The 24057-nt window shown below is 42.9% G+C and overlaps 1 protein-coding gene across 4 annotated transcripts in view; it reads left to right on the top strand.

The window, feature by feature from the left end:
- The first annotated feature begins 1402 nt into the window (after positions 1-1402).
- LOC121443007 (nucleotide exchange factor SIL1) overlaps positions 1403-24057 on the top strand; it is a 270148-nt gene continuing 247493 nt past the window's right edge. Inside the window, exon 1 of one of the 4 annotated variants that reach the window (XM_041644676.1) lies at positions 1403-1532. The gene's annotated coding sequence lies outside the window, so the exon portion shown is untranslated. The remainder of the gene's footprint in view (positions 1533-24057) is intronic. The other 3 variants (XM_041644677.1, XM_041644678.1, XM_041644679.1) reach the window with 3 other exon arrangements.

Below are 24057 nucleotides of genomic sequence, written 5' to 3'. Positions count from 1 at the left end.
CATTTCTCATTAACCGGCACTGCCCACTCAGCTACTTCTCAGGAGTTCATTCTCCCTTCTTAGCTGCTGCCCAAGGCTTTGCTCAGTGACTGTAAAGTCAATTTCCCACCTGATTGACATAAACATAATTAAGAAAGTAAATCGAAAGCTGGAAGCTCACCTAATATATGAAGAAGGGAAAGGAATTCTAGAAACAAGTTTATTGTTATCATCTTGGGGAATATTTGCCGTTTGAGGACATTGCTGACTTGGATTATCTTTTTCTTCACTCACAAATGGCCTAGAATTACCTGTCACTATTTTATTAGTCAGGTTTGATGGGTCTGTACATGTGGTATAGTACCAAGAAAACATGACTTTGAAGGTACCCCATCTACTTGGAATCCCCACTTCTACCATTTTCATTCTGTAACCTTGTATAAATCCTTTATCCTATCGTAGTTAAAGTTGTCAACTTGACACACCTGGGAAGAGGGAACCCCAGTAGAGGAACTGCCTCCAGCAGACTGACCCATGGGTATGTCTGTGTGGCGTTTTCTAGATTGGCAGTTGGTGAAGGAGGGCCCAGACCACAGTGGGCAGTACCGTTCTTAGGAAGGTGGGACTGAGCTGTATCAGAAAGGTAGCTAGGCACACCAGAGGAAGACGGAGTAAGCAGCATCTCTCACCTGTCTTTGCTTCAGTTCTTGCCCCAAGCCCCTGGCCTGACTTTGTTGGATGAACTGTAACCTGTAAGTCACCTAGGCCCTTTCTTCTCCAAGTCGCTTTAGGTCAGTATTTTCTCACAGCAACAGAAAGCAAACTAGAACATTCTCTTTGAGCTTTGCTCTATTTTTAGGGAAAGAGGACAGCAATTCTAATCTTGTGAAATTATTGTGTGTGTGCATCACTCGGCAAATATACCTTCCGTGGTATGGCAGGATAGAAATGCGGCGACCTATCTTTAAAATAATTTATTTTAAAAAACACACTCAAAAGATAATTCTATAAAGCGAGTGACTTACAGGTGCTCTATTTTGCATGAATTTTTCAAAGGACTATTTCTTGCTTGCTTGAGATTCATTTTGTGTCATAAACTGAGTCATAACATCGTGATTTATATTTACCTCCCACCCCCTCAAGTTTCTTTCTAAAGATCTTTACGCTAGAAAGAAATTACGATCTTGGGAAATTAAGCAAGAAACTTAAGTTCTAGGTGAGAAACAAGTCCAGGCCCACGGGTATCTCTTTTTAGACACTGCTCCCAGCGGAGGGACAAGAATAAACTTCAACATTAGGGCGGAGGGAAACGCTAGGGGCGGGGCTTAGCAGCCGGGGAGGGCGGGGCTAACAGTGCCGCGTGGGGCGTGAGCTGCCGGAGGCTGTTCTGGCAGGTTACCATTGGGCAAGACTGAGGATGACGCAATAGCCACGCGCCTAAAGGTTCAGGCAGCCGCTGCCGCCGCGTTTGCGCAGGAGGAGCTGGTTGCCGCAGCAGCCGCCTGGAATTGTGGGGGTTGTGTCTGCCCCTCGGCTGCGGTGGAAAGCCGAAGGTAGGGGAGGTGGGGGCCCCGGGCCCTGGAGCGGGACGCAGGGCGGACGGTTCCGGCCCGGCTTCCTGCCGTTAGCGGCCTCGTCCCTGCCGCACTCCCCGCGCCCTCCCACAGTGTTCCGGGTCCCACCACTTCCATCTCAGTGCTTCGCGGGCGAGACGTCCAACTGCGCCCTAGGCTGGCAGCCCCAAAGCTGTGCTCCGTCATTTTCCACTTAGCGACGCCGTGAACCTCTCCTGAGCCAGAAGAGGGGGCAGTGGCTTTGGACTGCACATCTGTTTTGAGTTTCCATCTTTAGTCTCCCCTTTCGGCCTCAGTTTTCCCACATCTGTCCAAAGAAGTGGGTGAATTACGTGTTGCTCCCAGAGATACATCCAGAGTTGACATTGTGGTAAACTGGTCGGCAACCTCCCTAGTCTCTTGACATGAAATCGTCTCCTATTCCCTTATTATATCTCTCCTTTTGCGTGTTTTCCTTTGCACTGGTAGATGTAAAACCTGCCTTTAATGCACAGGTTATAAGGTTGTGGACTTGGTTGTGATTTCAAATTACTTTGTGCTTAATCTTTAGGCTTCTCCCAGGAACTTTAGATTAAGTAGCGTATGGGCACCTGCTCACATCTCAGGTGTTTCCATTCAGGTGATCCTTTTGATGGGTAAGGACTGGATTACAGAAATTTCCAACAAGTGAGAAGCCAGTAGGAACTGCTTTGCACTATTAGATGCCTTTATATATTGACGAGGGCTGGATTTAGCTCAATTGATGAAGCCCTGAATTCGATTCCTACCATCGCATAAACCAGGCATATATATATATATATATATATATATATATATATGTATGTATGTATGTATATACACACGTTATAGTGTGTGCTTATAATCCCAGCACTAAGGAGAAGCATCAGAAGTTTCAGTGTCATCCTTAGCTACGCAGTATTCCAGCTCGGCCTGGAAGACTTGAGTGTCTTTATGTATCTAATCTCTCTGACCCATATGTAACGTCAGTTTCTAAATGCATTTATAATGCTTGCCTTACATTCAAATCCAGCTGGCTCTCCCATCTCAAACAAAACACAACTGCAGACTGCTTTGCGGGAATGATTAGATTAGCCCGCGATAGGTAGACGAAGAAAATGAATCCTCAGTGTTTTGCAGGAGAAGAAACTGATATGTTTCCAAATACTAGCAATAATTGTTTTGGGAGTGTGAGAGATTGTGGGTGTGCACAAGCATTTTTAGCTTTACATTCAAAAAAATTTTTCTTTCTGATGTATGAACAGATTTAGGGATTAGATAAAATTTTAATGGGAACCATAATGTAATATTAGGATTGCTATTTGTGTAATATGGGTCAGAAATTGGTCAGCGTTTTCCACTGGGTCTTGGCTCTTGGATACTTAAGATGTTGCTGCCATACCAGATTTATCATAACCTTTCATTCAGGTAGTAAATTCAGTCAGTGTATTAATGCATGTGTTGTTTAAGTGAAACGGGCAATAGAAAAGACTACATATTTTGCTGGTAATGGGAGTGGAGAATGTGTTAGTAGGCACATGACAGCTCAGAAATAAAAATTGCATGGTATCTGATGTTGTTTTATTCCTCTTTCCTGTTGTTTTTTTTGAAGGCTGTTTCATCTCTACTGAGGCCAACTTTGAGCCCCAGTTTGTCTCATGACAGGGAAAAAGGCCAATTAAGTGAAACTGAAAAATAACAAAATGGATTTTGAAATAACAAACACACTAGAGCCTCCAATTTCCTTCTCCTGTTCTCCTTTCAGTGGTGTGTGTAGGTGTTGCCTTGGGGGCTGGAGGTGGGCATCATCTGAGTGATATGGCTACTGTCCAAAGCAGCTTTGAAAAATCTATAACCAGAAATAATTTTTGGAGATTAGTCTCATTAACATCTGACACTATTTCTTTCTTTCTAAAAACTCTTTAAGTGGCACATGGCTATAAAACCTTGACACTGACCTGTTTTCAGATGAATTATTATTGTTGTTGTTGTTTTGTTTGAGAAGGATCTCAATTGTAGCCTTTATTGTCCTGAAACTCAATATATAGACCAGGTTGGCTCAAACTCAGAGATCCTCTTGAGTGCTGGGACTAAAGGTGTGCACCACCACCTGCCTCCACTTTCTCTATCCTAAATAAAACTGTTATGGAGGCTGTCTTCTAGTCCTTGAGAAAGCCTTTCTTCAGAGAACCAATTTAAATGTTCTATTTTGGTTTTGTTTTTTAAAAATGACACTGTCTTCTTTGTAGCCTAGGCTAGCCTTAAACTTGCTGTGTAGCCCAGGTTGGCCTCAAACTTGTGACCTTTCTGCTTCATCCTACCCAAAGGGCAAATGAGGTGTTTTCTTTTTTTGAGATAGACATAATGGGTTTTTGAGTGTAGTAAAGAGTTATTGGCCATATGACCATGGACAGTTTTTCACTGCTTAAGATGGGAATATTATTTAAAAGCATGGTTACGTGAAGTGATGTACATGCCAACCAATGCAAGGGAAGTTTTTGGGCTTGCTTTTTTTTTTTTTAAATACCAGAGCTCAAACCTTATGACCTTGTCCATGGCAGACACACTCTACAACTGAATCACATCCTACTTTGAACATTTGCTGTTAATGAGAAAATTTAGAGCATAGATATCTATAAAGGGAAGCTGTACCTTTTCCCCAGCTAGGTAGATCTTTTTGATTCTTTCTCATGTTTATATATTTATATACTGACTTTATCCTACTTAGAACTATTATGGAGCCATCTGCTAGCCCTTGACTCAGCCTCTCTACAGAGAGCCAGTCTGAACACTTTTTTAAGTTGTTTGAGGTCAGGGTTTCTCTGTAGCTTTGGAGCCTGTCCTGGAACTAGCTCTTGTAGACCAGACTGGCCTTGATTGAACTCACAGAGATCCACCTGCCTCTGCCTCCTGAGTGCTGGGATTAAAGGTGTGTGCCACCACTGCCCTGCTAAATCTGAATTTTACAATGGTTGTTCCTTGGTTGTAGGATCCTGATAATTTTGCTAGGGCCCCCCGCTGGTGTTTCTTTATGCTCTGTAGCACAGATATTTCTAGTTTCTAGATTGGGTGTCAATTTGGAGACCCATCCTTGTGGTGCTAATCTTTTTCTCTTTCTAGCGAGGATGAATACTTGATCCTTCTCTGAGTTGGCCTTAAGCTTCAAGCTTTAGTCCTCATAGTAGACAGCTTCATATTTTAATTACATGTGGTCTGAAGAGGAAATAGTCTGCCCTCTGTTTTTTTTAATTTTATTTATGGATTTTACTCGTATAGCCTGTTATTCAGATGATGGGCCCTCCTAGTTCATGTCGTCCACAATAATAGTTTATCTTTGGGACAAAAGGTTTATAAGAGACTCGGGTTGTTGAGGTGCATGGATTCTTCTTGGCTTGTGAGGAGTCTCGACACTGTCACTTGTGCAGACTTGTTCCTGGAGTTAGGAGACTCCAGTGGAGAGGGAACCACCTTGGGGTTCCAGCAGCCGCTGGTAGTTTCATTTCTGGTGCGTGATAAGCTGCCCTGCAAGAGAAGCTTCTGGGAGAAAGGTTCATTTTGGCTCACAGTTCTGAGTTACAGTCCTCCATTTGGGGAAGTTGAGACAGAAAATTGAAGCTGCTAGTCACATATCCACAGTCAAGAGCAGAGAGAAGTGAATGCCTTCTTGCTTACTTGATAAGCTCACTCTTCACTGTTCATGGTCCAGACCGTGAAATGAGTGCTGTCTGTAGGAGGCACAGAGATCTTTGTGTTCACAGATAAGCCCTAGGGGATAGCCTGGTGACCTTTACTCTATCAGTGTGGCTAGATACTTTTCGGACGCCAGATCCTCCCCCAGACTCTTATTGTAAATTTGTTTTCCCCCATTCAGTCTACAGAAACTACCTTCATGGACTTTACGAAGAGTTTCAACATAGTCACATCTGATACATACTTAGCTGACCTTGTTCTTAGAGAGATCTACATATGCTTTGTTGTGAAGGCAGGATTGAGTTAATTATCACCAGAATACGTTTTTCAATCAAATTCTGCTGTGCTTAAATACACCTAAAATAAAACTACTTGGGGCCGGACTCCAGAAGTTTTGTTTTTTGTTTTTTGTTTTTTTTTTTTTTTTTGAGACAGGGTTTCTCTGTGGCTTGGAGCCTGTCCTGGAACTAGCTCTGTAGACCAGGCTGGTCTCGAACTCACAGAGATCCGCCTGCCTCTGCCTCCCGAGTGCTGGGATTAAAGGCGTGCGCCACCATCGCCCGGCTCGGACTCCAGAAGTTTAACCCCAGCCACTGAGTTGTGTTGAATCAAACTGCCTTCTTGCCTTCTGGGGATTGTCACTCTGCCGTCTGGAGGTCATAGAGAATGTGAGTTGTCCACATTCAGAGTGAGTCTTGCCACGTCAGTTAACCCAATTAAGAAAATTCCTCCTGGGGGCTGGAGAGATGGCTCAGCGGTTAAGAGCATTGCCTGCTCTTCCAAAGGTTCTGAGTTCAATTCCCAGCAACCACATGGTGGCTCACAACCATCTGAAATGAGATCTGATTCCCTCTTCTGGCCTGCAGGCAGACACACAAACAGAATATTGTATACATAATAAATAAATATTTTTTTTAAAAAAAGAAAATTCCTCCTGGACCTGGAGAGATGGCTCAGTGGTTAAGAGTGTTTGCTGCTCTTGCTTAGAACCTGAGTTTGATTCTCACAGTTTAGCAATTAAGAGCACTGGCTGTTCTTCCAGAGGACCTAGGTTCAGTTCCCGGCACACTTGGTGGCTCACAACCATCTGTTACTCTAGTTCCAGAGGATCTTATCCCTCTTCTGACTTGCGAGAGCACCAGTCAAGCACATACATATATGTAGACAAAACACTCATACACATAGAAGTAAAAAAAAAAAAGCTTTAAAGAAAGAACAAAATTGCTTCCCATTCAAACTCACAGGCCAACCTGGTATACTTGCCCCTTACTTTCCATGGTGATTCCAACTGTGCCAAGCTGACAATGAAAACTATCACACACACAGCTCATAGACAAGGGTGTGGTTATGCTGGCTGTCCATCTTCCCTGAGCCACCTATATTGCCCTTTGCTTTGTTATTGAGAAGGAAATAGTCAATAGTATTTTGTGTCAAGGCTTTAAAGGCGAGGGACAGGGAGCTTTGAGCTTAGGGCTGTGCAGTGGAAACTGCCAGTCTTAGGGATACTGCTGAAGGGCTATGTCTATCATGTCGGCATCACTCTTTTGTGAGCTATGAATGCCTTCACTCATCTCTCCCCAAAGAAAAGAGTAACCACTCCAGTTTTCTCAGGGTAGATGTAGAAGAAACTTCTTTCAGGGCCCAAGCCAGGAAAGCCCAGGGCAGATGGAAACAGTTGCTCATCCTCTCCATGACCAGTACACAAACCCAACACCATGTCCATATACAACTAAGCCTACCATTTTGGGTTCATCAAGTGTTTCTCAACCTTTTATATGTGTGAGTGCTTCGCCTGCATGTATGTATTATGAACTGCTTGCATGCCTGGTGTTGGCATGCAAGGTCAAAAGAAGCCATCTCTCTGGTTCCCACATGAATTTTAATACCATAGATATTTGGTATATTTGTTTGTGTTGTGGCATTTTGGATGACCACAAATCATTGTGCTGCTTAATATTTCTCTGAAACCGAAAGCTAGTCACAATTTAATGTTTTTCTAAGAGTTGCTGGGGACATGGTGTTTCTTCAGAGCAATAGAAACCCTAACTAAGACAGTAGATCTAAAAATTTTTACTAAGGAAGAAGCAAGGGGTAGAGGCACATGTTTAGTTACATCTACATGGGAGGCTTGCTTTGAGTTATAGACAAGCCTGGGCAGATAGCAAGACCCTGTTTTTAAAAAAAGCTTGTTGCAGTCAGGAATTAAAGCCAGCTCACACTTTTTCTTGCCTTGTTGGTTGTACTGTGTACTCGCCCTGCTATGGGTTAGCAGTCATCAACAGGATAGTCAACCATCCAATTCGCTTTTTTCAAGGCCTTTTCGTGTGTCAGGCCCTGTGGAACATATTGGGAGACATTAAAGTGAAGTATTCCAGATGTTAAGGAGCTCACTGTGGTTTTCAAAGACGAGGTTGTTTTATGACTAATGCCTTATTCATCCTTTACTGTTTTGGGGTCTCAGTCTGCCCTCTCCTCCTCCCTATCCCGTTCCGTCCCTCTACTCCCTCCATTCTTCCTCTTTTTCTTTTGAGGCAGGGCTCGATGAACTCCAGCTTTTAATTTTTTAAAAATTATGTATATGAGTGTTTTATTTGCATGAATGTGTACCAAATGTATGTCTGGTGCTCAAAGCGGCCAGAAGAGGTTGCTGGGTACCCTGGGACTGGAGTTATAGTTATGAGCTACCATGTGGTGTTGGGAATTGAACCTGGGCCTTCTGAAAGAACAGCAAGTGTTCTTAACTGCTAAGCCATCTTTCCCACCCTTGACTTTAACATTTAGATGTTTATAAAATAGACATTTATGTTTTACTTATGAATGTTCTTGGTATTTCAAAACAGAAACTGTTCTTTTTAAAGTTGATGGTGACTGTTGCCTTTAAGATGGACAAGCCGGCAGTGATGGTGCATGTCTTTAATCCCAGGATTTGGGAGGCAGAGGCAGGCAGACTCTGTGAGTTTGACTGGGATTAAAGTGTGCATCACCACCCCCTGGCGGCAGAATTTTATAATCCCAGCACTTGGACTCTGAAGTTGGGGAGGATCATGAGCTGCAGGTCAGCCTGGAACCTTGTTTCCAAACTCCAGAACAATGAAAGCAGGTTCTTTTCTTAAAGTCCTTATGCTAGTAAGAGAGTTAAAAAGAAAAGAAATGACAGTAGAGGAGGAGGTGGGAGAGGTAATTCTACTTGAGCTCCTCTAAAGAGACTACAGTTGCCTTTGTTCTTATTGTCTGTATTCTAAACTTTGGACTTGCGAGGTGTTTTGATTGGCCGTCTGCTCTGCTAGTGCTCTGAGGGCCGTCTGCTTTCACGGCTGAGTCTGTTTTCCCAGACTGGACATTGGAACCTCTGGGTAGTTACTGTCTGATGTTTAGCCCAGTTTACATTTCATTGTCTACAGAGATGTGGGGAGGGGCATGCTTCTGAGGTCTGCTCTCTGTCCAGGAAGCTTACCAAGGAGCGTCTTTGTTATGCCTTTTACTTGTCAAGTCTCATCATCACTGACAAAAGCAGCAGTACAGTTGGTGACCATCTTCACTTGTCGGTCATCCTCCTCTCTCCCGAGTCATTTGCCCCTTCTGCTTTGTATGTTCAAGAGTTCTAGACCTGAAGGAAGAACCTGGCATGCACCTAAAAGGTGTGGTGAGAACTTTAAAGTGGGCATTTCATTTTATAGTTGAAAATGACCTTGAGCTTTTCAAAGCTTTTTTTTAATTTTTTGTTTTTTTTTCTTATTTATTTATTTAGGATTTCTGCCTCCTCCCTGCAACCGCTTCCCATTTCCCTCCCCCTCCCCCGATCAAGTCCCTCTCCCTCATCAGCTGGAAGAGCAATCAGGGTTCCCTGACCTGTGGGAAGCCCAAGGACCGCCCACCTCTATCCAGGTCTCCTAAGGTGAGCATCCAAACTGCCTAGGCTCCCCCAAAGCCAGTACGTGCAGTAGGATCAAAAACCCACTGCGATTGTTCTTGAGTTCTCAGTATTCCTCATTGTCCGCTATGTTCAGCTAGTCCGGATTTATCCCATGCTTTTTCAGACCCAGTCCAGCTGGCCTTGGTGAGTTCCCGATAGAACATCCCCATTGTCTCAGTGTGTGGGTGCACCCCTCGTGGTCCTGAGTTCCTTGCTCGTGCTCCCTCTCCTTCTGCTCCTGATTTGGACCTTGAGATTTCTGTCCGGTGCTCCAATGTGGGTCTCTGTCTCTGTCTCCTTTCATCGCGTGATGAAGATTAATATTCATGAGGATGCCTATGTGTTTGTCTTTGGATTCACCTTCTTATTTAGCTTCTCTAGGAACATGAATTATAAGCTCAATGTCCTTTATTTGTGGCTAGAAACCAAATATGAGTGAGTACATCCCATGTTCCTCTTTTTGGGTCTGGCTTACATCACTCAGGATAGTGTTTTCTATTTCCATCCATTTGTATGCAAAATTCAAGAAGTCCTTGTTTTTTACTGCTGAGTAATACTCTAATATGTATATATTCCATACTTTCTTCATCCATTCTTCCGTTGAAGGGCATCTAGGTTGTTTCCAGGTTCTGGCTATTACAAACAATGCTGTCATGAACATAGTTGAGCATATACTTTTGTTGTATGATAGGGCCTCTCTTGGGTATATTCCCAAGAGTGGTATTGCTGGATCCAGGGGTAGGTTGATCCCGAATTTCCTGAGAAACCGAAACACTGCTTTCCAGAGTGGTTGCACAAGTTTGCATTCCCACCAGCAATGGGTGAGTGTACCCCTTACTCCACAACCTCTCCAGCAAAGGCTATCATTGGTGTTTTTTATTTTAGCCATTCTGACAGGTGTAAGATGGTATCTTAAAGTTGTCTTGATTTGCATTTCCCTGATCGCTAAGGAAGTTGAGCATGACCTTAAGTGCCTTTTGGCCATTTGAAGTTCTTCTGTTGAGAATTCTCTGTTCAGCTCAATGCCCCATTTTATAATTGGGTTGATTAGCCTTTTACGGTCTAGTTTCTTGATTTCTTTATATATTTTGGAGATCAGACCTTTGTCAGTTGCGGGGTTGGTGAAAATCTTCTCCCAGTAAGTGGGTTGCCTTTTTGTCTTAGAGACAGTGTCCTTTGCTTTACAGAAGCTTCTCAGCCTCAGGAGGTCCCATTTATTCAATGATGCCCTTAATGTCTGTGCTGCTGGGGTTATACGTAGGAAGTGGTCTCCTGTGCCCATGTGCTGTAGAGTACTTCCCACTTTCTCTTCTATCAGGTTCAGTGTGTTCGGACTGATATTGAGGTCTTTAATCCATTTGGACTTGAGTTTTGTGCATGGTGATAGATATGGATCTATTTTCATTCTTCCACAGATTGACATCCAGTTTTGCCAGCACAATTTGTTGAAGATGCTCTCTTTTTTCCATTGTATACTTTTAGCTCCTTTATCGAAAATCAGGTGTTCATAGGTTTGTGGGTCAAAGTCAGGGTCTTCTATTCGATTCCATTGGTCGACTTCTCTGTTTTTATGCCAATACCAAGCTGTTTTCAATACTGTAGCTCTGTAATAGAGTTTGAAGTCAGGGATGGTAATGCCTCCAGACAATCCTTTATTGTATAAGATTGTTTTGGCTATCCTGGGTTTTTTGTTTTTCCATATAAAGTTGATTATTGTCTTCTCCAGATCTGTGAAGAATTTTGATGGGATTTTGATGGGGATTGCATTGAATCTATAGATTGCTTTTGGTAGAATTGCCATTTTTACTATGTTGATCCTCCCAATCCAAGAGCAAGGGAGGTCCTTCCATTTTCTGGTGTCTTCTTCAATTTCTTTCTTCAAAGACTTATAGTTCTTGTCAAATAGATCTTTCACTTCCTTGGTCAGAGTTACCCCAAGATATTTTATGCTATTTGTGGCTATCGTGAAAGGTGATGCTTCTCTGATTTCCCTCTCTGCTTCCTTATCCTTAGTGTATAGGAAGGCAACTGATTTTTTGGAGTTGATCTTGTATCCTGCCACATTACTAAAGGTGTTTATCAGCTGTAGGAGTTCTTTGGTAGAATTTTTGGGGTCGCTTATGTATACTATCATATCATCTGCAAATAACGAAAGCTTAACTTCTTCCTTTCCAATACGAATCCCCTTGATCTCCTTATGTTGTCTTATTGCTATTGCTAGAACTTCAAGCACTATATTGAAGAGGTATGGAGAGAGTGGACATCCTTGTCGTGTTCCTGATTTTAGTGGGATGGCTTTGAGTTTTTCTCTGTTTAATTTAATGTTAGCTATAATAAAATAGCTTTTATTATATTTAGGTAGGACCCTTGTATCCCTATTCTCTCCAAGACCTTTATCATAAAGGGGTGTTGAATTTTGTCGAATGCTTTTTCAGCATCTAATGAAATGATCATATGGTTTTTTCTTTCAGTTTATTTATATGCTGGATTACATTGATAGATTTGCGTACGTCGAACCAGCCCTGCATCTCTGGGATGAAGCCTACTTGATCATAATGGATAATTTTTCTTATGTGTTCTTGGATTTGGTTTGCCAGTATTTTATTGAGAATTTTTGCGTCGATGTTCATGAGTGAGATAGGTCTGTAATTCTCTTTCTTGGTTGGGTCTTTGTGTGGTTTTGGTATCAGGGTAACTGTAGCTTCATAAAAGGAATTTGGCAATGACTCTTCTATTTCTATATTGTGAAATACATTAAGGAGTATAGGTATTAGTTCTTCTTGGAAGTTCTGGTAGAATTCTGCATTGAAACCATCTGGTCCTGGACTTTTTTTCCAAGGGAGATTTTTGATAACCTTTTCTAATTCTTTGCGAGTAACCGGTCTATTTAGATCATTCACCTGGTCTTGGTTTAGCTTTGGTATATGGTACTTATTTAAAAAATGTCCATTTCTTTTGTATTTTCCAGTTTTGTGGCATACAGACTTTTGTAGTAAGATCTAATGATTCTCTGAATTTCCTCTGTGTCTGTGGTTATGTCCCCCTTTTCATTTCTGATCTTATTTATTTGCGTGTTCTCTCTCTGTCGTTTAATTAGTTTGGATAGGAGTTTGTCGATCTTGTTGATTTTCTCCAAGAACCAGCTTTTTGTTTCATTGATTCTTTGGACTGTTTTCTGTGTTTCTATTTTGTTGATTTCAGCCCTCAGTTTTATTATTTCCAGTCTTCTACTTCTCCTGGGCACGTCTGCTTCTTTTTTTTCTAGAGCTTTCAGGTGTGTTGTTAAGTCCCCAATGTATGCATTCTCCATTTTCTTTAAGTGGGCACTTAGTGCTATGAACTTTCCTCTGAGCACTGCTTTCATTGTGTCCCATAGGTTTGAGTATGTTGTCCCTTTATTTTCATTAAATTCAAGGAAGACTTTAATTTCTTTCTTGATATCTTCCTTGACCCAGGTGTGGTTCAGTAGTTGACTGTTCAGTTTCCATGAGTTTGTCGTTTTTTTGGGGGTAGCGTGGTTGTTGCCTTCTAACTTTAATCCGTGGTGATCTGATAAGACACAGGTGGACACTGATATTTTTTTGTATCTGTGGAGGTTTCCTTTGTTTCCGAGTATGTGGTCAATTTTTGAGAAGGTTCCATGAGCTGCAGAGAAGAAGGTATATTCTTTCCTATTTGGGTGGAATGTTCTATAGATGTCTGTTAAGTCCATTTGCTTCATTACCTCCAATAATTCTCTTAATTCTCTATTAGGTTTCTGTCTGATTGACCTGTCCCTTGGAGAGAGAGGTGTGTTGAAGTCTCCTACTACTAGTGTGTGTGGTTTGATGTCTGCCTTGAGTTCTAGTAATATTTCTTTTACATAAGTAGGTGCTTTTATATTGGGGGCGTAGATATTCAGGATTGAGACGTCATCCTGATGAATTGTTCCTGTTATGAGTATAAAGTGACCATCTCGGTCTCTTCTGATTGATTTTAGTTTGAAGTCAGTTTTGTTAGAAATTAGTATGGCCACACCTGCTTTTTTCTTAGGACCATTTGCTTGAAACACCTTTTCCCAACCCTTTACTCTGAGTAGGTGCCTGTCTTTGTGGTTGAGATGTGTTTCTTGCAAACAGCAGAATGTTGGATCCTGTTTTCGTATCCAATCTTTTAGCCTGTGCCTTTTTATAGGTGAATTGAGCCCATTAATATTAAGTGATATTAATGACCAGTGGTTGTTTACTCTGGTTATTCTTATTGCTTTTGGTAGTAGAGATTGTGTGTCTCCCTTCTTTGAGATGTGCTGGTGAAGGGTCACTAGATGCCTGGGTTATTGTAGGCAGTGTTGGCAGTGTTGGATTCCTTGGGTTGCGATTTTCCTTCTATTACTTTCTGTAGGGCTGGATTTGTGGCTACGTATTGTTTAAATTTGTTCTTATCCTGGAATGTCTTGTTTTCTCCATTGATAATGAACGATAGCTTGGCTGGGTATAGTAGTTTGGGTTTGCATCCATGGTCTCTTAGCTTCTGCAGTCCATCTATCCAGGACCTCTGGCTTTCATAGTTTCCATAGAGAAGTCAGGTGTAAGTCTGATCGGTTTACCTTTATAAGTTACTTGCCCTTTTTCCTTTGCAGCTCTTAATATTCTTTCTTTAACCTGTATATTTTGTGTTTTGATTATTATATGGCGAGGAGATGTTTTTCTTTGATCCAGTCTGTTTGGTGTTCTGTATGCTTCTTGAATATTTAAATGAATATCTTTCTTTAAGTTGGGAAAGTTTTCTTCCATAATTTTGTTGAAAATATTTTCTGGGCCTTTGAGCTGTGCCTCTTCTCCTTCTTCTATTCCTATTATTCTTAGGTTTGGTTTTTTTTATTGTGTCCCATATTTCCTGAATGTTTTGTGTTGAGAATTTGTTGGCTTTGCTGTTTTCTTTGATCTGTTCGTTTATTTTCTCTATGGTGTCCTCAGCATCTGAGATTCTTTCTTCTAGCTCTTGTATTCTATTGATTATGCTTGTTTCTGTAGACTCTGTTTGTTGACCTAGATTTTCCATATCCAGCTGGTCCTCAATTTGTATTTTCTTCCTTGCCTTCATTTCAGTTTTCAATTCTTGAACTGTTTCCATTACCTGTTTGATCGTTTTTTCTTGGTTTCCCAGGGTATCATGTACGTATTTACTCATTTCTTCAAACTTTTTGTTATACTTCTCATCCATTTCTATAAGGGCATTTTTTACATGTTGTTTAAGGGACTCTATTGCCTTCATAAAGTCAATTTTTTCCACTTCTTCTGTGTTAGGTTGTTCAAATACTTCTGTTGTAAGATCATTGGGTTCTGGTGTTTTCATGTTTTTCAGATTATTGGGTGAATTCTTGCCTTGGCGCCTGCCCATCTCCTCCTATTGATCCTATCTAATGGGTCCTTTAAAAACCGGATCAGGTTTCCCTGCTGGCCAAGGGCTCCGCTTACACAATGCCCTCGCTCTGTTTCCTGGTTCCTGCCACAGGCCAAGAACCCTCTCACCCCTCCGAAGGGTCTTCAGGACAGGACCAGGCTCCCCGTGTGCCAGTGACCTGGCCAACCAAAGGCCTACCTCTTTGCTTTAATTGTAGTAGGGCGATCTGCTCTCCTTATTGCACGCCTGTCCCTGCGGCTTGGGTCTGCCGCTGCGCTGGTCCCCCAAAGCCTCTTCCTGAATGCAGTGTCGCGCAGCCGCGTCTGGCCGCCCGCCGTGCCGCCTCTGTGCATCTGTTCAAAGCTTTTTTTGATTCCCCTGCCTCTATCTCTAAAGTATTGGGATTTTCAGGGTGTCACAGTGGCTACTGTGTTGGGATCAAACCCAAGAGTTGGAGTGTCTGGGCAAATATTCCACCAACCGAACTACATCTGTAGTCCTGCTTATGTTTTTGTGTTTGTTTTTGGGGGTCAACAGTCAGGCGATACTTCTCTAGTTCTTTATTACCCAATGCATCAATTTTGCAATTGATGGGCCCTTCTTTTATTGATGACAAACTAAGCCCCAGGGAAATTAGACGAGCCATATACCTTTTAAAAAGCCACTTGCATTTGTGGGACTCTCCTGCTATTGAGAGCCAGGATACAAGCTAGGGGCCAACAAAGGGTGGCCAAAGAAATTAGTAGGGCTGTTGAGAGCATTGTAAAGAGGCAAGATGCTTTTGTGGTTAAAATCTTTGGGGACAGGAAAAAAATCTGCGAGGAAGAGAAAGACCCGACTTTGCTTTTCCCAGACACGCCTCACCTATTACTGCTGTTGAGGAGTTCCTGATTATGCTAACTTGTTTTCTACTCACGCAGAGGTGTTTTCCTTCTTGTGCTTACCTCAGAGGAAATAGGATGTGAAATCTTCCTCTGTGTTAGAAATAATACTCTGGCCAGACTGGCCTGGGAATGTAAGCACATCTTGAGTACATCTCTAAAACAGAAAGAAAGGAAGGGAAGAAAGAAAGAAAGATGAATGAATGAATGAATGTATAGCGGAACAGTTTAAAAACACAGGCTTTCTTGGGCCTGTGGTGTTAGGCTATTTATTTGCTAGCTACCAGGTTTAAGTTATTTTCTATAATCCTTAGTTTTGAGTCTATAGGAAGGGAATGGCTGTGTTGAGAGAATAGAAAAGAAAAGCGCTTCCTCCAGTACAGTGAACTGCCCTGCTGTCAGTAGTCAACAGGATGGAGGAGTCACTGGGCCCAGGCTGGCTGATCCTGAGCCTGTGTGGAGGAACTCCACAGTGTATTTGTCTTGCTTTCTCATCTGCATCCAGTCACAGCTTCCCTTTGCTTTCTGCGCTCATTTCTGGCCCTTGGTACAAGGCTAGGAAGGCATAGTAGTTTTGTGTTGGAGTCGACTGTTCTCTTCAAGATTAGTAGCTCATCTGGGTCTGGTGGCATGCACCTTTAATCCCAGTACTCAACTGGCAGAGGAAAATGGATCTCTGAGTTTGAGGCCAACCTGGTCTACATAAGTTAGTTCCAGGATAGCAAGGACTCCATAGAGAGATGCTACCTCAATATTCTCTCCCCCCAAAGAAATACTTATAGCTGAATTGGTGTGCTGTCATATGCTTGTAATCCTAGCACTGGGTAGGTGAAATGGGAGAATCAAGAATCTTCTGCATAGTGAATTTGGGGCTGTATTGGGCTACATGAGGCACTGTTTTATAAAACCAGAACATATTTGATTGGTTAGCTCATTTGTTTAGAGTATGTTGCCTAAAACCAAAGCAAACAAAAGTTTTTTTTAAAAATTTTATTGATTTTTATTGAGCTATACATTTTTCTCTGCTCCCCTCCCTGCCTCTTCCCTCCCCTTCAACCCTCTCCCATGGTCCCCATGCTCCCAATTTACTCAGGAAATCTTGTCTTTTTCTACTTCCCATGTAGATTAGATCTATGTATGTCTCTCTTAGGGTCCTCATTCAAACAAAAGTCTTTATAACTGATAGAATGGGAGTAGATAAAATGCCCCTGAAGCCATTTTTACTATACTAATCTCAAACCATATATTTTTTTTTAAATTGAGCATTGTAATGATAGCCTATGCCTTGCTCTTCCGAATGAAATAGGGTGAAACCTCATTATTCTGTGGGAAGCAAATCTGATTTGATTTAAAAAAATGGAATTAGAGAATTTTCAAGAAAATGCCATTGTTTCAAATTTCTTGGCAAACCTCTGTGTTTTCTTTCTTACCTCATCTTATTGCTCTGTTTGCTATTACTGTGCTTCTCAGTCATTACAGAAGCCATGTATTTTTTGCTTCTGATTTGCTGCTGCAGGTCTTCCTATATGCAGTGCTGAGCAGCACACACCTAGACCTGGATGCCTTCCATGACACCTCCTGCTGTAAAGTTGTCTGGTGTTCCACGCCTATGGCTGATTTCCCTGTCTCACCACTTGAATTATACCCTGAGCTGTCACCAGTCCCCTTTGCTCCTGATAAACTGGTCTATGTGGTACATTGAGCATGCTGTATGCTTGCGTCCCTGCCCAGTATTTTTGCCAGAGTATTGTGGATGCCCTGCTTTATGCTGCAGAGCTGCCTTTGGTGAGCCCTATTAACTCCTCATCTGTATCCCATAGCAACACCTTGGTAATTGAATCCAGCACTCCTTATTCTGCTTAGTTACTTGTTCCTTATTGTGTGAGCTACTCAAGGACGTGGGCTTTACTTTTATTTTGTGTCTCCTAGCATAATGCTGAGTACATTATAGACACCATGAATGCTGTTGAATTAATACATGAAAACCTGAGAACTGATCACTGTTGAAATTCCATTTCCTTAATGCCCAGCTACAGTGAGTTCATCATGCTTTATTCTATTCTTAAGCCCCCTTCAAATCCAAAGCTGGCTGATGGCTGATTTCTTAGAAGAATATGTCTTGTGCTTTTTTATTTTTCTTTTTGAGATAGGGTTTCTTTGTGTAACAACCCTGCCACCCTGAAACTCACTCTGTAGACTAGGCTGGCGTCGAACTCAGAGATTCACTGTCATTGCTTCCCAAGTGCTGGGGTCAAAGGCACATGCCAGGATGTCTACCCAGCTCATATCTTATGCTTTTTTGTTTATTTTGTTTTGTTTTGGCTTGATTTTTTGAGACAGGATTTCTCTGTAGCTTTGGAAGCTGTCCTGGAACTAGCTCTTGTAGACCAGGCTGGCCTTGAACTCACAGAGATCTACCTGCCTCTGCCTCCCGAGTGCTGGGATTAAAGGTTTATACTGCCATCACCCGGATTTTGGTTTTAGCTGGATTAGAAATTCTTTAGAGATTGTGTTCTCTTTTCTTTTTGCTATTCATCCCCCAGCACAATTCCTGGCGCAGAGATGGTGTTTGATAAAAGTTTGTTAATTCAGAATTCCTGCTGTTTGGTCAGTTTATGTGTCTGTTCAGTTGCACAGCTTCTTTTGTCTTTCACTGGATAGGAGTCATCAACTTAGATATTTTCAGGGTTAAGTCAGTATGAAACAGCAAAGGGTGGTGGGCTTATGTCCGATTGGAGTGGTTTTTTTTTTTTTTTTTTTTTTTTTTTTTTTTTTTTTTTGGTTTTTCGATACAGGATTTCACTGTAATTTTGGAGCCTGTCCTGGAACCAGTTCTTGTAGTCCAGGCTGGCCTTGAACTCACAGAGATGTGCCTGCCTCTGCCTCCCAAGTGCTGGGATTAAAGGTGCGCACCACCACAGCCTGGCTCAGATTGGAGTGTTTAAGTGGTACATGATGGAAGCTGCTTGGTAACTTGTCATCGTCTTGGGTGAGTGTGGTTCTCATGACTTCATTATCTTACTACAAGAAAAGCTAGAAATAGACGTTTTTTCTTTTTTTGGTACAGTCTCTAGGGATTACCAAAGCCCTTCTTTGGTCTGTTTTTCCTATAGGCTACCTGTTCCTGATCTTTGGGTAGAGACTAGAATTTATATATTTAGATTTCCCATAGCAGAATAAAAAGAGTAGAGGACATGACCTGGATGCTTTGGAGGGAGTTTTGGTGAAAGTCTGGCTCTGGTTGAGTGTTCTAATTTTTTATAGATAGTAACTTAGTCTCTTGGGCTGGTCTTGTAGAACATCACTTGGGTTCTGTGCTCCACTCACCCTTGTATTCTGATTTTACTGGGTTATGAAAAGCAACTTAAAATATTAAATATTAAGCCATGTGTATATGTTTGTCCCCTGTGTATGATATGTGCACATGAGTGCAGGTGCCCTCAGAAGCCAGAGGCATCTGATCTGTTGGAGCTGGAGTTACAGGCAGCTTTAAGTTGTTTGATGTGGGTGCTAGGAACCTAACTCAGGTCCTTTGCAAATGCAATACGTGCTCTAACCACTGAGCAATCTCTCCAGCCCCCAAAGCAAGTTTTGAAAGATGGTGTCTCTGAGATGTCTGTAAGTTTTGCTTTTTTTGCCAGCCTCTGCTAAGGTGCATTTGACAGTTTTTGGACTGTCGTGGTCAGGCTGGTGTAGTGTAAGGTCCTGGGAACACTCTGCCAAGAGCCCTGCATGAGCAAACGCATGAAGGAAGCACAGTGTGTGAAATGATGGCCTAAATGTGGCAGCTAAAGGGCAGAGCAATGTAGTTCCCACTGGAGTTGTACCTCCATTTTAGTCAGGCCTAAAATAAATCTTACTGTTTATGAAGGCCTTTCAAACACGTTATTTTTAAAAAAAGACTTACAAATATGCTATTTTATCTGATCCTTAGAGTGTCTTTATTTTATTATATTTAAAAAAATAGGGTTTGTAGAGCCTTGGAGGACGACAGCTAGTGCTGTGGCTGCTCAGGCACCCTTACCTCGTATCTGCATCCTCTTTTCACTCTGGAGTCGCTCATCTTATTTTTCTGTGTTCCCAGAGCTGTTTCAGCTGTGGCAGAAATAGAACCATTACATTATATTTCTGCTTTTATTTCAAGCCTTCCTAATTCAGTTCATTGGGCACTGGGGAGGAAGGGGTTAAGGAGTTCAGTCCTTTATTCTTGGGTGAGGTGAGACTAAGGCTCTGCTGCAGTAGTGTCTTTTAGGGGAGCTGGGACTGACAGCCTGGTTTCCTATTCTTTGCTGTGACTTATTGCTGCTCTTAGGGAGAGGGCTTTGTTTCTAGGTTACAAATCTTTTTAGCAAAGAAGTAAGTAGGACTAGAATTGGAAGGACTCATGTAGTCCTTGGAAATGCTGATTTAATGCTCCACAACCCAGAGAGAGTAAACATTGTAAAGTGTGCAAGATGGGTTTGGATTAATATCCTGACAACATATGGCTCGGCATGTAGGACATTCCTTGGGGACCCTCCTCTCCATACACAGCTTTCCTTTGCTGGGTGGCCTCTTCCCGTAGGTCCCTCCAGCAGCTGTTGTACACCTGGGTGAGTCATCAGCTTCCTAAACTTCAAAAACAAACCCAAGTTTAGATGATGGAAGTCCTTTTACAGAAGGCAAAAATCACCACCCTCAGAGTTTTAGTCACCCTTTACTGCCCTTGAATTTGTGCAGGGTATTTTCATCCATCAGAAACACCGGGTTATCTATACCGATGTTCTCTTGAGAAATATACGGTATAAATCACCCTGCTCTTGATAACTCTACCACTTCTGAGGTCAAGGGTGTGAAGGTCTCTGGAAACTCTGGGGATAAATGTGCACCATGGTGGAGGGATAAATGTGCACCATGGTGGAAGACTCATTTGTTTCTGGGGCCCAAGTAGGAATCCTTGCCAAGTAAGCTCTGCTTGTTCTACTTGAGTCAGGGTTTAAAGCTTTCACAGGCGATGCTGCGCATTAGTGGCACAGCTGGGAGTTGGGGAGGCTCCTGTTGGGGCTTGTAGAGGCCATTCTCAGTGTGTGTGTGTGTGTGTGTGTGTGTGTGTGTGTGTGTGTGTGCCAGTACATGTGTGTTAAGGGAGGCTCCTGTTGGGGCTTGTAGAGGCCATTCTCAGTTTGTGTGTGTGTGTGTGTGTGTGCCAGAACATGTGTGTTAAGGTGCGTGTACATGGAATGCCAGGGGTTAACCTCAGCTGTTATCAGAAGCTACTCACTTTTTTTTTTTTTTGAGACAGGGCTCTTTTTTGTATAGCCCTAGCTGTCTTGGAACGGCTCTGTGGACCAGGCTGGCCTTGAACCGCTGAGATTAAAGGCGCACCAACCCTCCCCTCCCCCTGAGACCCTTTTTTTTTTTTTTTTTTTTGAATCAGGGTATTCACTGGGATCGGGGCTTGCTGCTTAGTTTAGACTGGCTGGCGCTATCCTTGCCTTTCTCTACCCCCCCCCCCCCTTCTGGGATTAAGTGCACAGGCCACTAGGCCTGGCTTTTTGTGTGGGTACTTGGGATTAAATTGAGGTCTTCATGTGCAGGAGGCATTTTACAACTAAACTATCTCCCCAGTCCTCAGCTTCTCCTCAGTTGTGAGGTGGGGCCGTGCCGTGCCCAAGTGTTGTGTAGAGATGTACCCGCTGATAGCTTAGCTGTGGCCTCTGCAGAGGCTGGCCACCCAGAATTTAGTCCCAGAGGGCTTCTGTAAACATTTGGAATAAAAACACATGAAACAATAGTTCCAGTTAACAAACCCCAGGAACATGGTTACTAACGCTGATTTATGTGAACGGTAAGAACATTCTGTAAGTAATCAAAGCCAGAACTGCGCAGACTCAGCCAGTGCTTCCTTTTCCGAAGAGCTGCCAAGATGGCTGAAGCGGAGCAGAAGAAGCAGGTCTTAGCTTCCCCTACCCCAGGGTGGACCTGGATCAAGGGCTGAACATGCCCTGTGAGCCGCTCATGCAGCTGTACAGCACCTGCTAGAAGGCGGCACCTGTGGTGGCGCCAGCACTGAAGCGCCCGAAAAAGGCAAAGAAGGAAGCGCCATCTGTGGAGAAACCCAAGGTTGGGAAGACCCACCTGAAGGACATGATCGTTCTTCCTAGGATGGTAGGCAGCGTGGTGGGTGTGTAAAACGGCAAGATCTTAACCAGGTGGGAATCAAAGCAGAGATGACTGGCCACTACCTGGGTGAGTTCTCCATCACCTACAGCCCGTGAGGCGTGGATGGCCTGGTATTGGTGCCACTCACTCCTTCCACTTCATCCCCCTCAAGTAGCTGATGCCAATAAAGACTCACATTAAGGAAAAAAAAATCAAAGTCAGCTTGCCTTTGGAGGAAATCAAGACAAAGAATGGTGGCAAGCTTTTGGGTTGTTGGATTGGATGTGCCCAGGTTCAAACCATTTGCTAGCTGGGAGACTTCAAAGGTTGTTTAACCACTTTGCTCTTCCTCATTTGCACCCCGCTGGAGTTTTCAGGTATATAAATAGTAAGTAGGCACATGATCAATGTATTTTACCCTTGGTTCCCCTCTTCCCTTTTCCCTCTTCACTCCTCCTCCTTGTCCTTCAAGAGTGTATCTCATCTGTTAGGACCCAGCTGTTGGAGATGCCCACTTTTCATCTCCAGCTCTTTTTCATCTGTTCTTTGCAAACCACGGTCCTTTTGTTACAGATTCTAGTAACAGATTCTGGTTCATCTGAGTCAGTTCCAGCCCAATATCCTTTATAGTTATCATTTAATTTACTGTTATTTGCTGAGCACCCGCTGTGTGTCAAGTTTGTTTGGCTACTAGGTGGTGATAAATAAGACAGATGTGGTCTTTGTCCTCAGCAACATTTCTGACTCCCTCCTTAGATGGCTTACTTTTGATTAATCTTGCCTATTCTGTGTGGTTGTCTATGAATTTCCTCCTGAGAGGGCGATCTTCTCCTTAGTCTGAGGGGACAGTGCCACTTTGTGTTACATGGGCTTTGCCTGCTGGCTTGCCTGCTCCCCAGAGATGAAAGCGGTGAGTTGAAGCAAAAGGAAAAAGCCCCCAGGGCCACTACTGCCTCAGCCACACATGTCCCACGAGCCTGTGGGACACTGTTGGCACTCCTGAATGTCCCTTTTTCTCCTTGTACACAAATTATAGTGTTCACTGGTAATTTAAATTCAAATAACCTTCCACCCCCTCTCCTCCTTTAAAAAAAAAGCCCTGTGTATTACAGGGTAGAGAACAAAGTGGGCCAAGCCTGGTCTCCTGGTGGGGTTGTTTTCTTAGGTTTTTAGCTAGGCTTGCCGTAGGTGGCCTTTTTTTTTAATAGGACTGGTGTGTTGTCCAGGCATATTCATATTCTGCAGCCATGGAGTCATATCTTGTCCAACCTTGTTTATCATAAATAGTGTCACAGGTAAATTCAGGGGCGTGGGCTGACAGCCTTCCTGGTTTACTGCTTTGCTTTGGGCTCTAGACTCCATCCAGCCCCCAGCTGGCCCTCTGTAAAGAAGGCCCTGTGGCCAGGATGCTGATTCTGTGTTTCAAAATAGAAGCTTGAAGATAGAGCTCTGTTTTCCTTCTTCCCCTACTGCCAGTTTCGCAGGGAGTTGCGAGGAATGTGAGTGGCGAAGCAAGCAGAGTAGCTCTCTGGGGGCTGTTCATTTCAGAGCTCCCGTGGAGAATGCTTTATCCTTTGCTTCCTTTCTTACTGTTGGTGTGACATTGTGGTTTGGGACTGCTTGTCCCTCCACATATAGTATATGACGCCTCCAGCTTTATTGGCATTTCCAACAGTAAATTGTTTCCTGGTTGGTGTTTTCCTCAAGTTTCTTCATCTTCCTGGGAGAGTGGGCAGATACGCTGACAATTAAGGACCTAGCTGAGCGTCTTGTTTCTGGTGCTGTGACCACCAAAAGCATTGTGAGTGATCTCAGATACACCGTTAACATCCTTGGGCTTTAGTGTAAAGAGGCACACTAGAGGCTTGGTTGGAAAGAAGAAGGCATGGCATAATTATTGCTTCTGTGCTAGTTAAACCTATCAGCCAACAGATGTCAAGAGCAGGAGAAAAGCACAATAATTTTATTATAATAGAATAATAGTTATTATTTTAATAATCAGCTGACATAGATTTTGATAGGCGGTAGATTCTGAAATAAGTATGGGGGAGGGGCTAACTTTGAACTACAGCACAACGAATGGGTTCTACTCCTTGAGGAGATGCTGTATAGACAATGATTCAGCTGTGGAATTGGTACCCTCTCTGCTTGGACTGCAGCACAACGAGAGAATGTTATTTTTGTAGGAGATGCTTGTGGGTAACAGCTCAGGTATGGGTTTGCTAGATTTCTACACAGGTGTCTTAGCCACGGAACCCTTATAAAGGAAAACAGTTAATTGGGGTGACTTTCATTTTCAGAGGTGAAGTCCATCATCATGATGGTGCCCCATGGTGGCATGCAGCCAGACGTGGTGCTGAAGAAGTAGCTGAGAGTCTTACATTTTGTAGGCAGAAGGAAGTGGTCTCAGACACTGGGTGGTATCTTGAGCGTATGAGACCTCAAAGCCCTCCTCCACAGTGACACACTTCCTCCAACAAGACCACACTTAAATCCACAA

Source organism: Microtus oregoni, unplaced genomic scaffold (assembly GCF_018167655.1).
Source record: "Microtus oregoni isolate MIOR12 unplaced genomic scaffold, Mior012 000098F_ref0000018, whole genome shotgun sequence".
In the NCBI taxonomy this organism is placed as follows: Eukaryota; Metazoa; Chordata; class Mammalia; order Rodentia; family Cricetidae; genus Microtus; species Microtus oregoni.
Note: the sequence above shows the minus strand (reverse complement) of the source record. Positions and strands in the feature narration are given on the sequence as shown.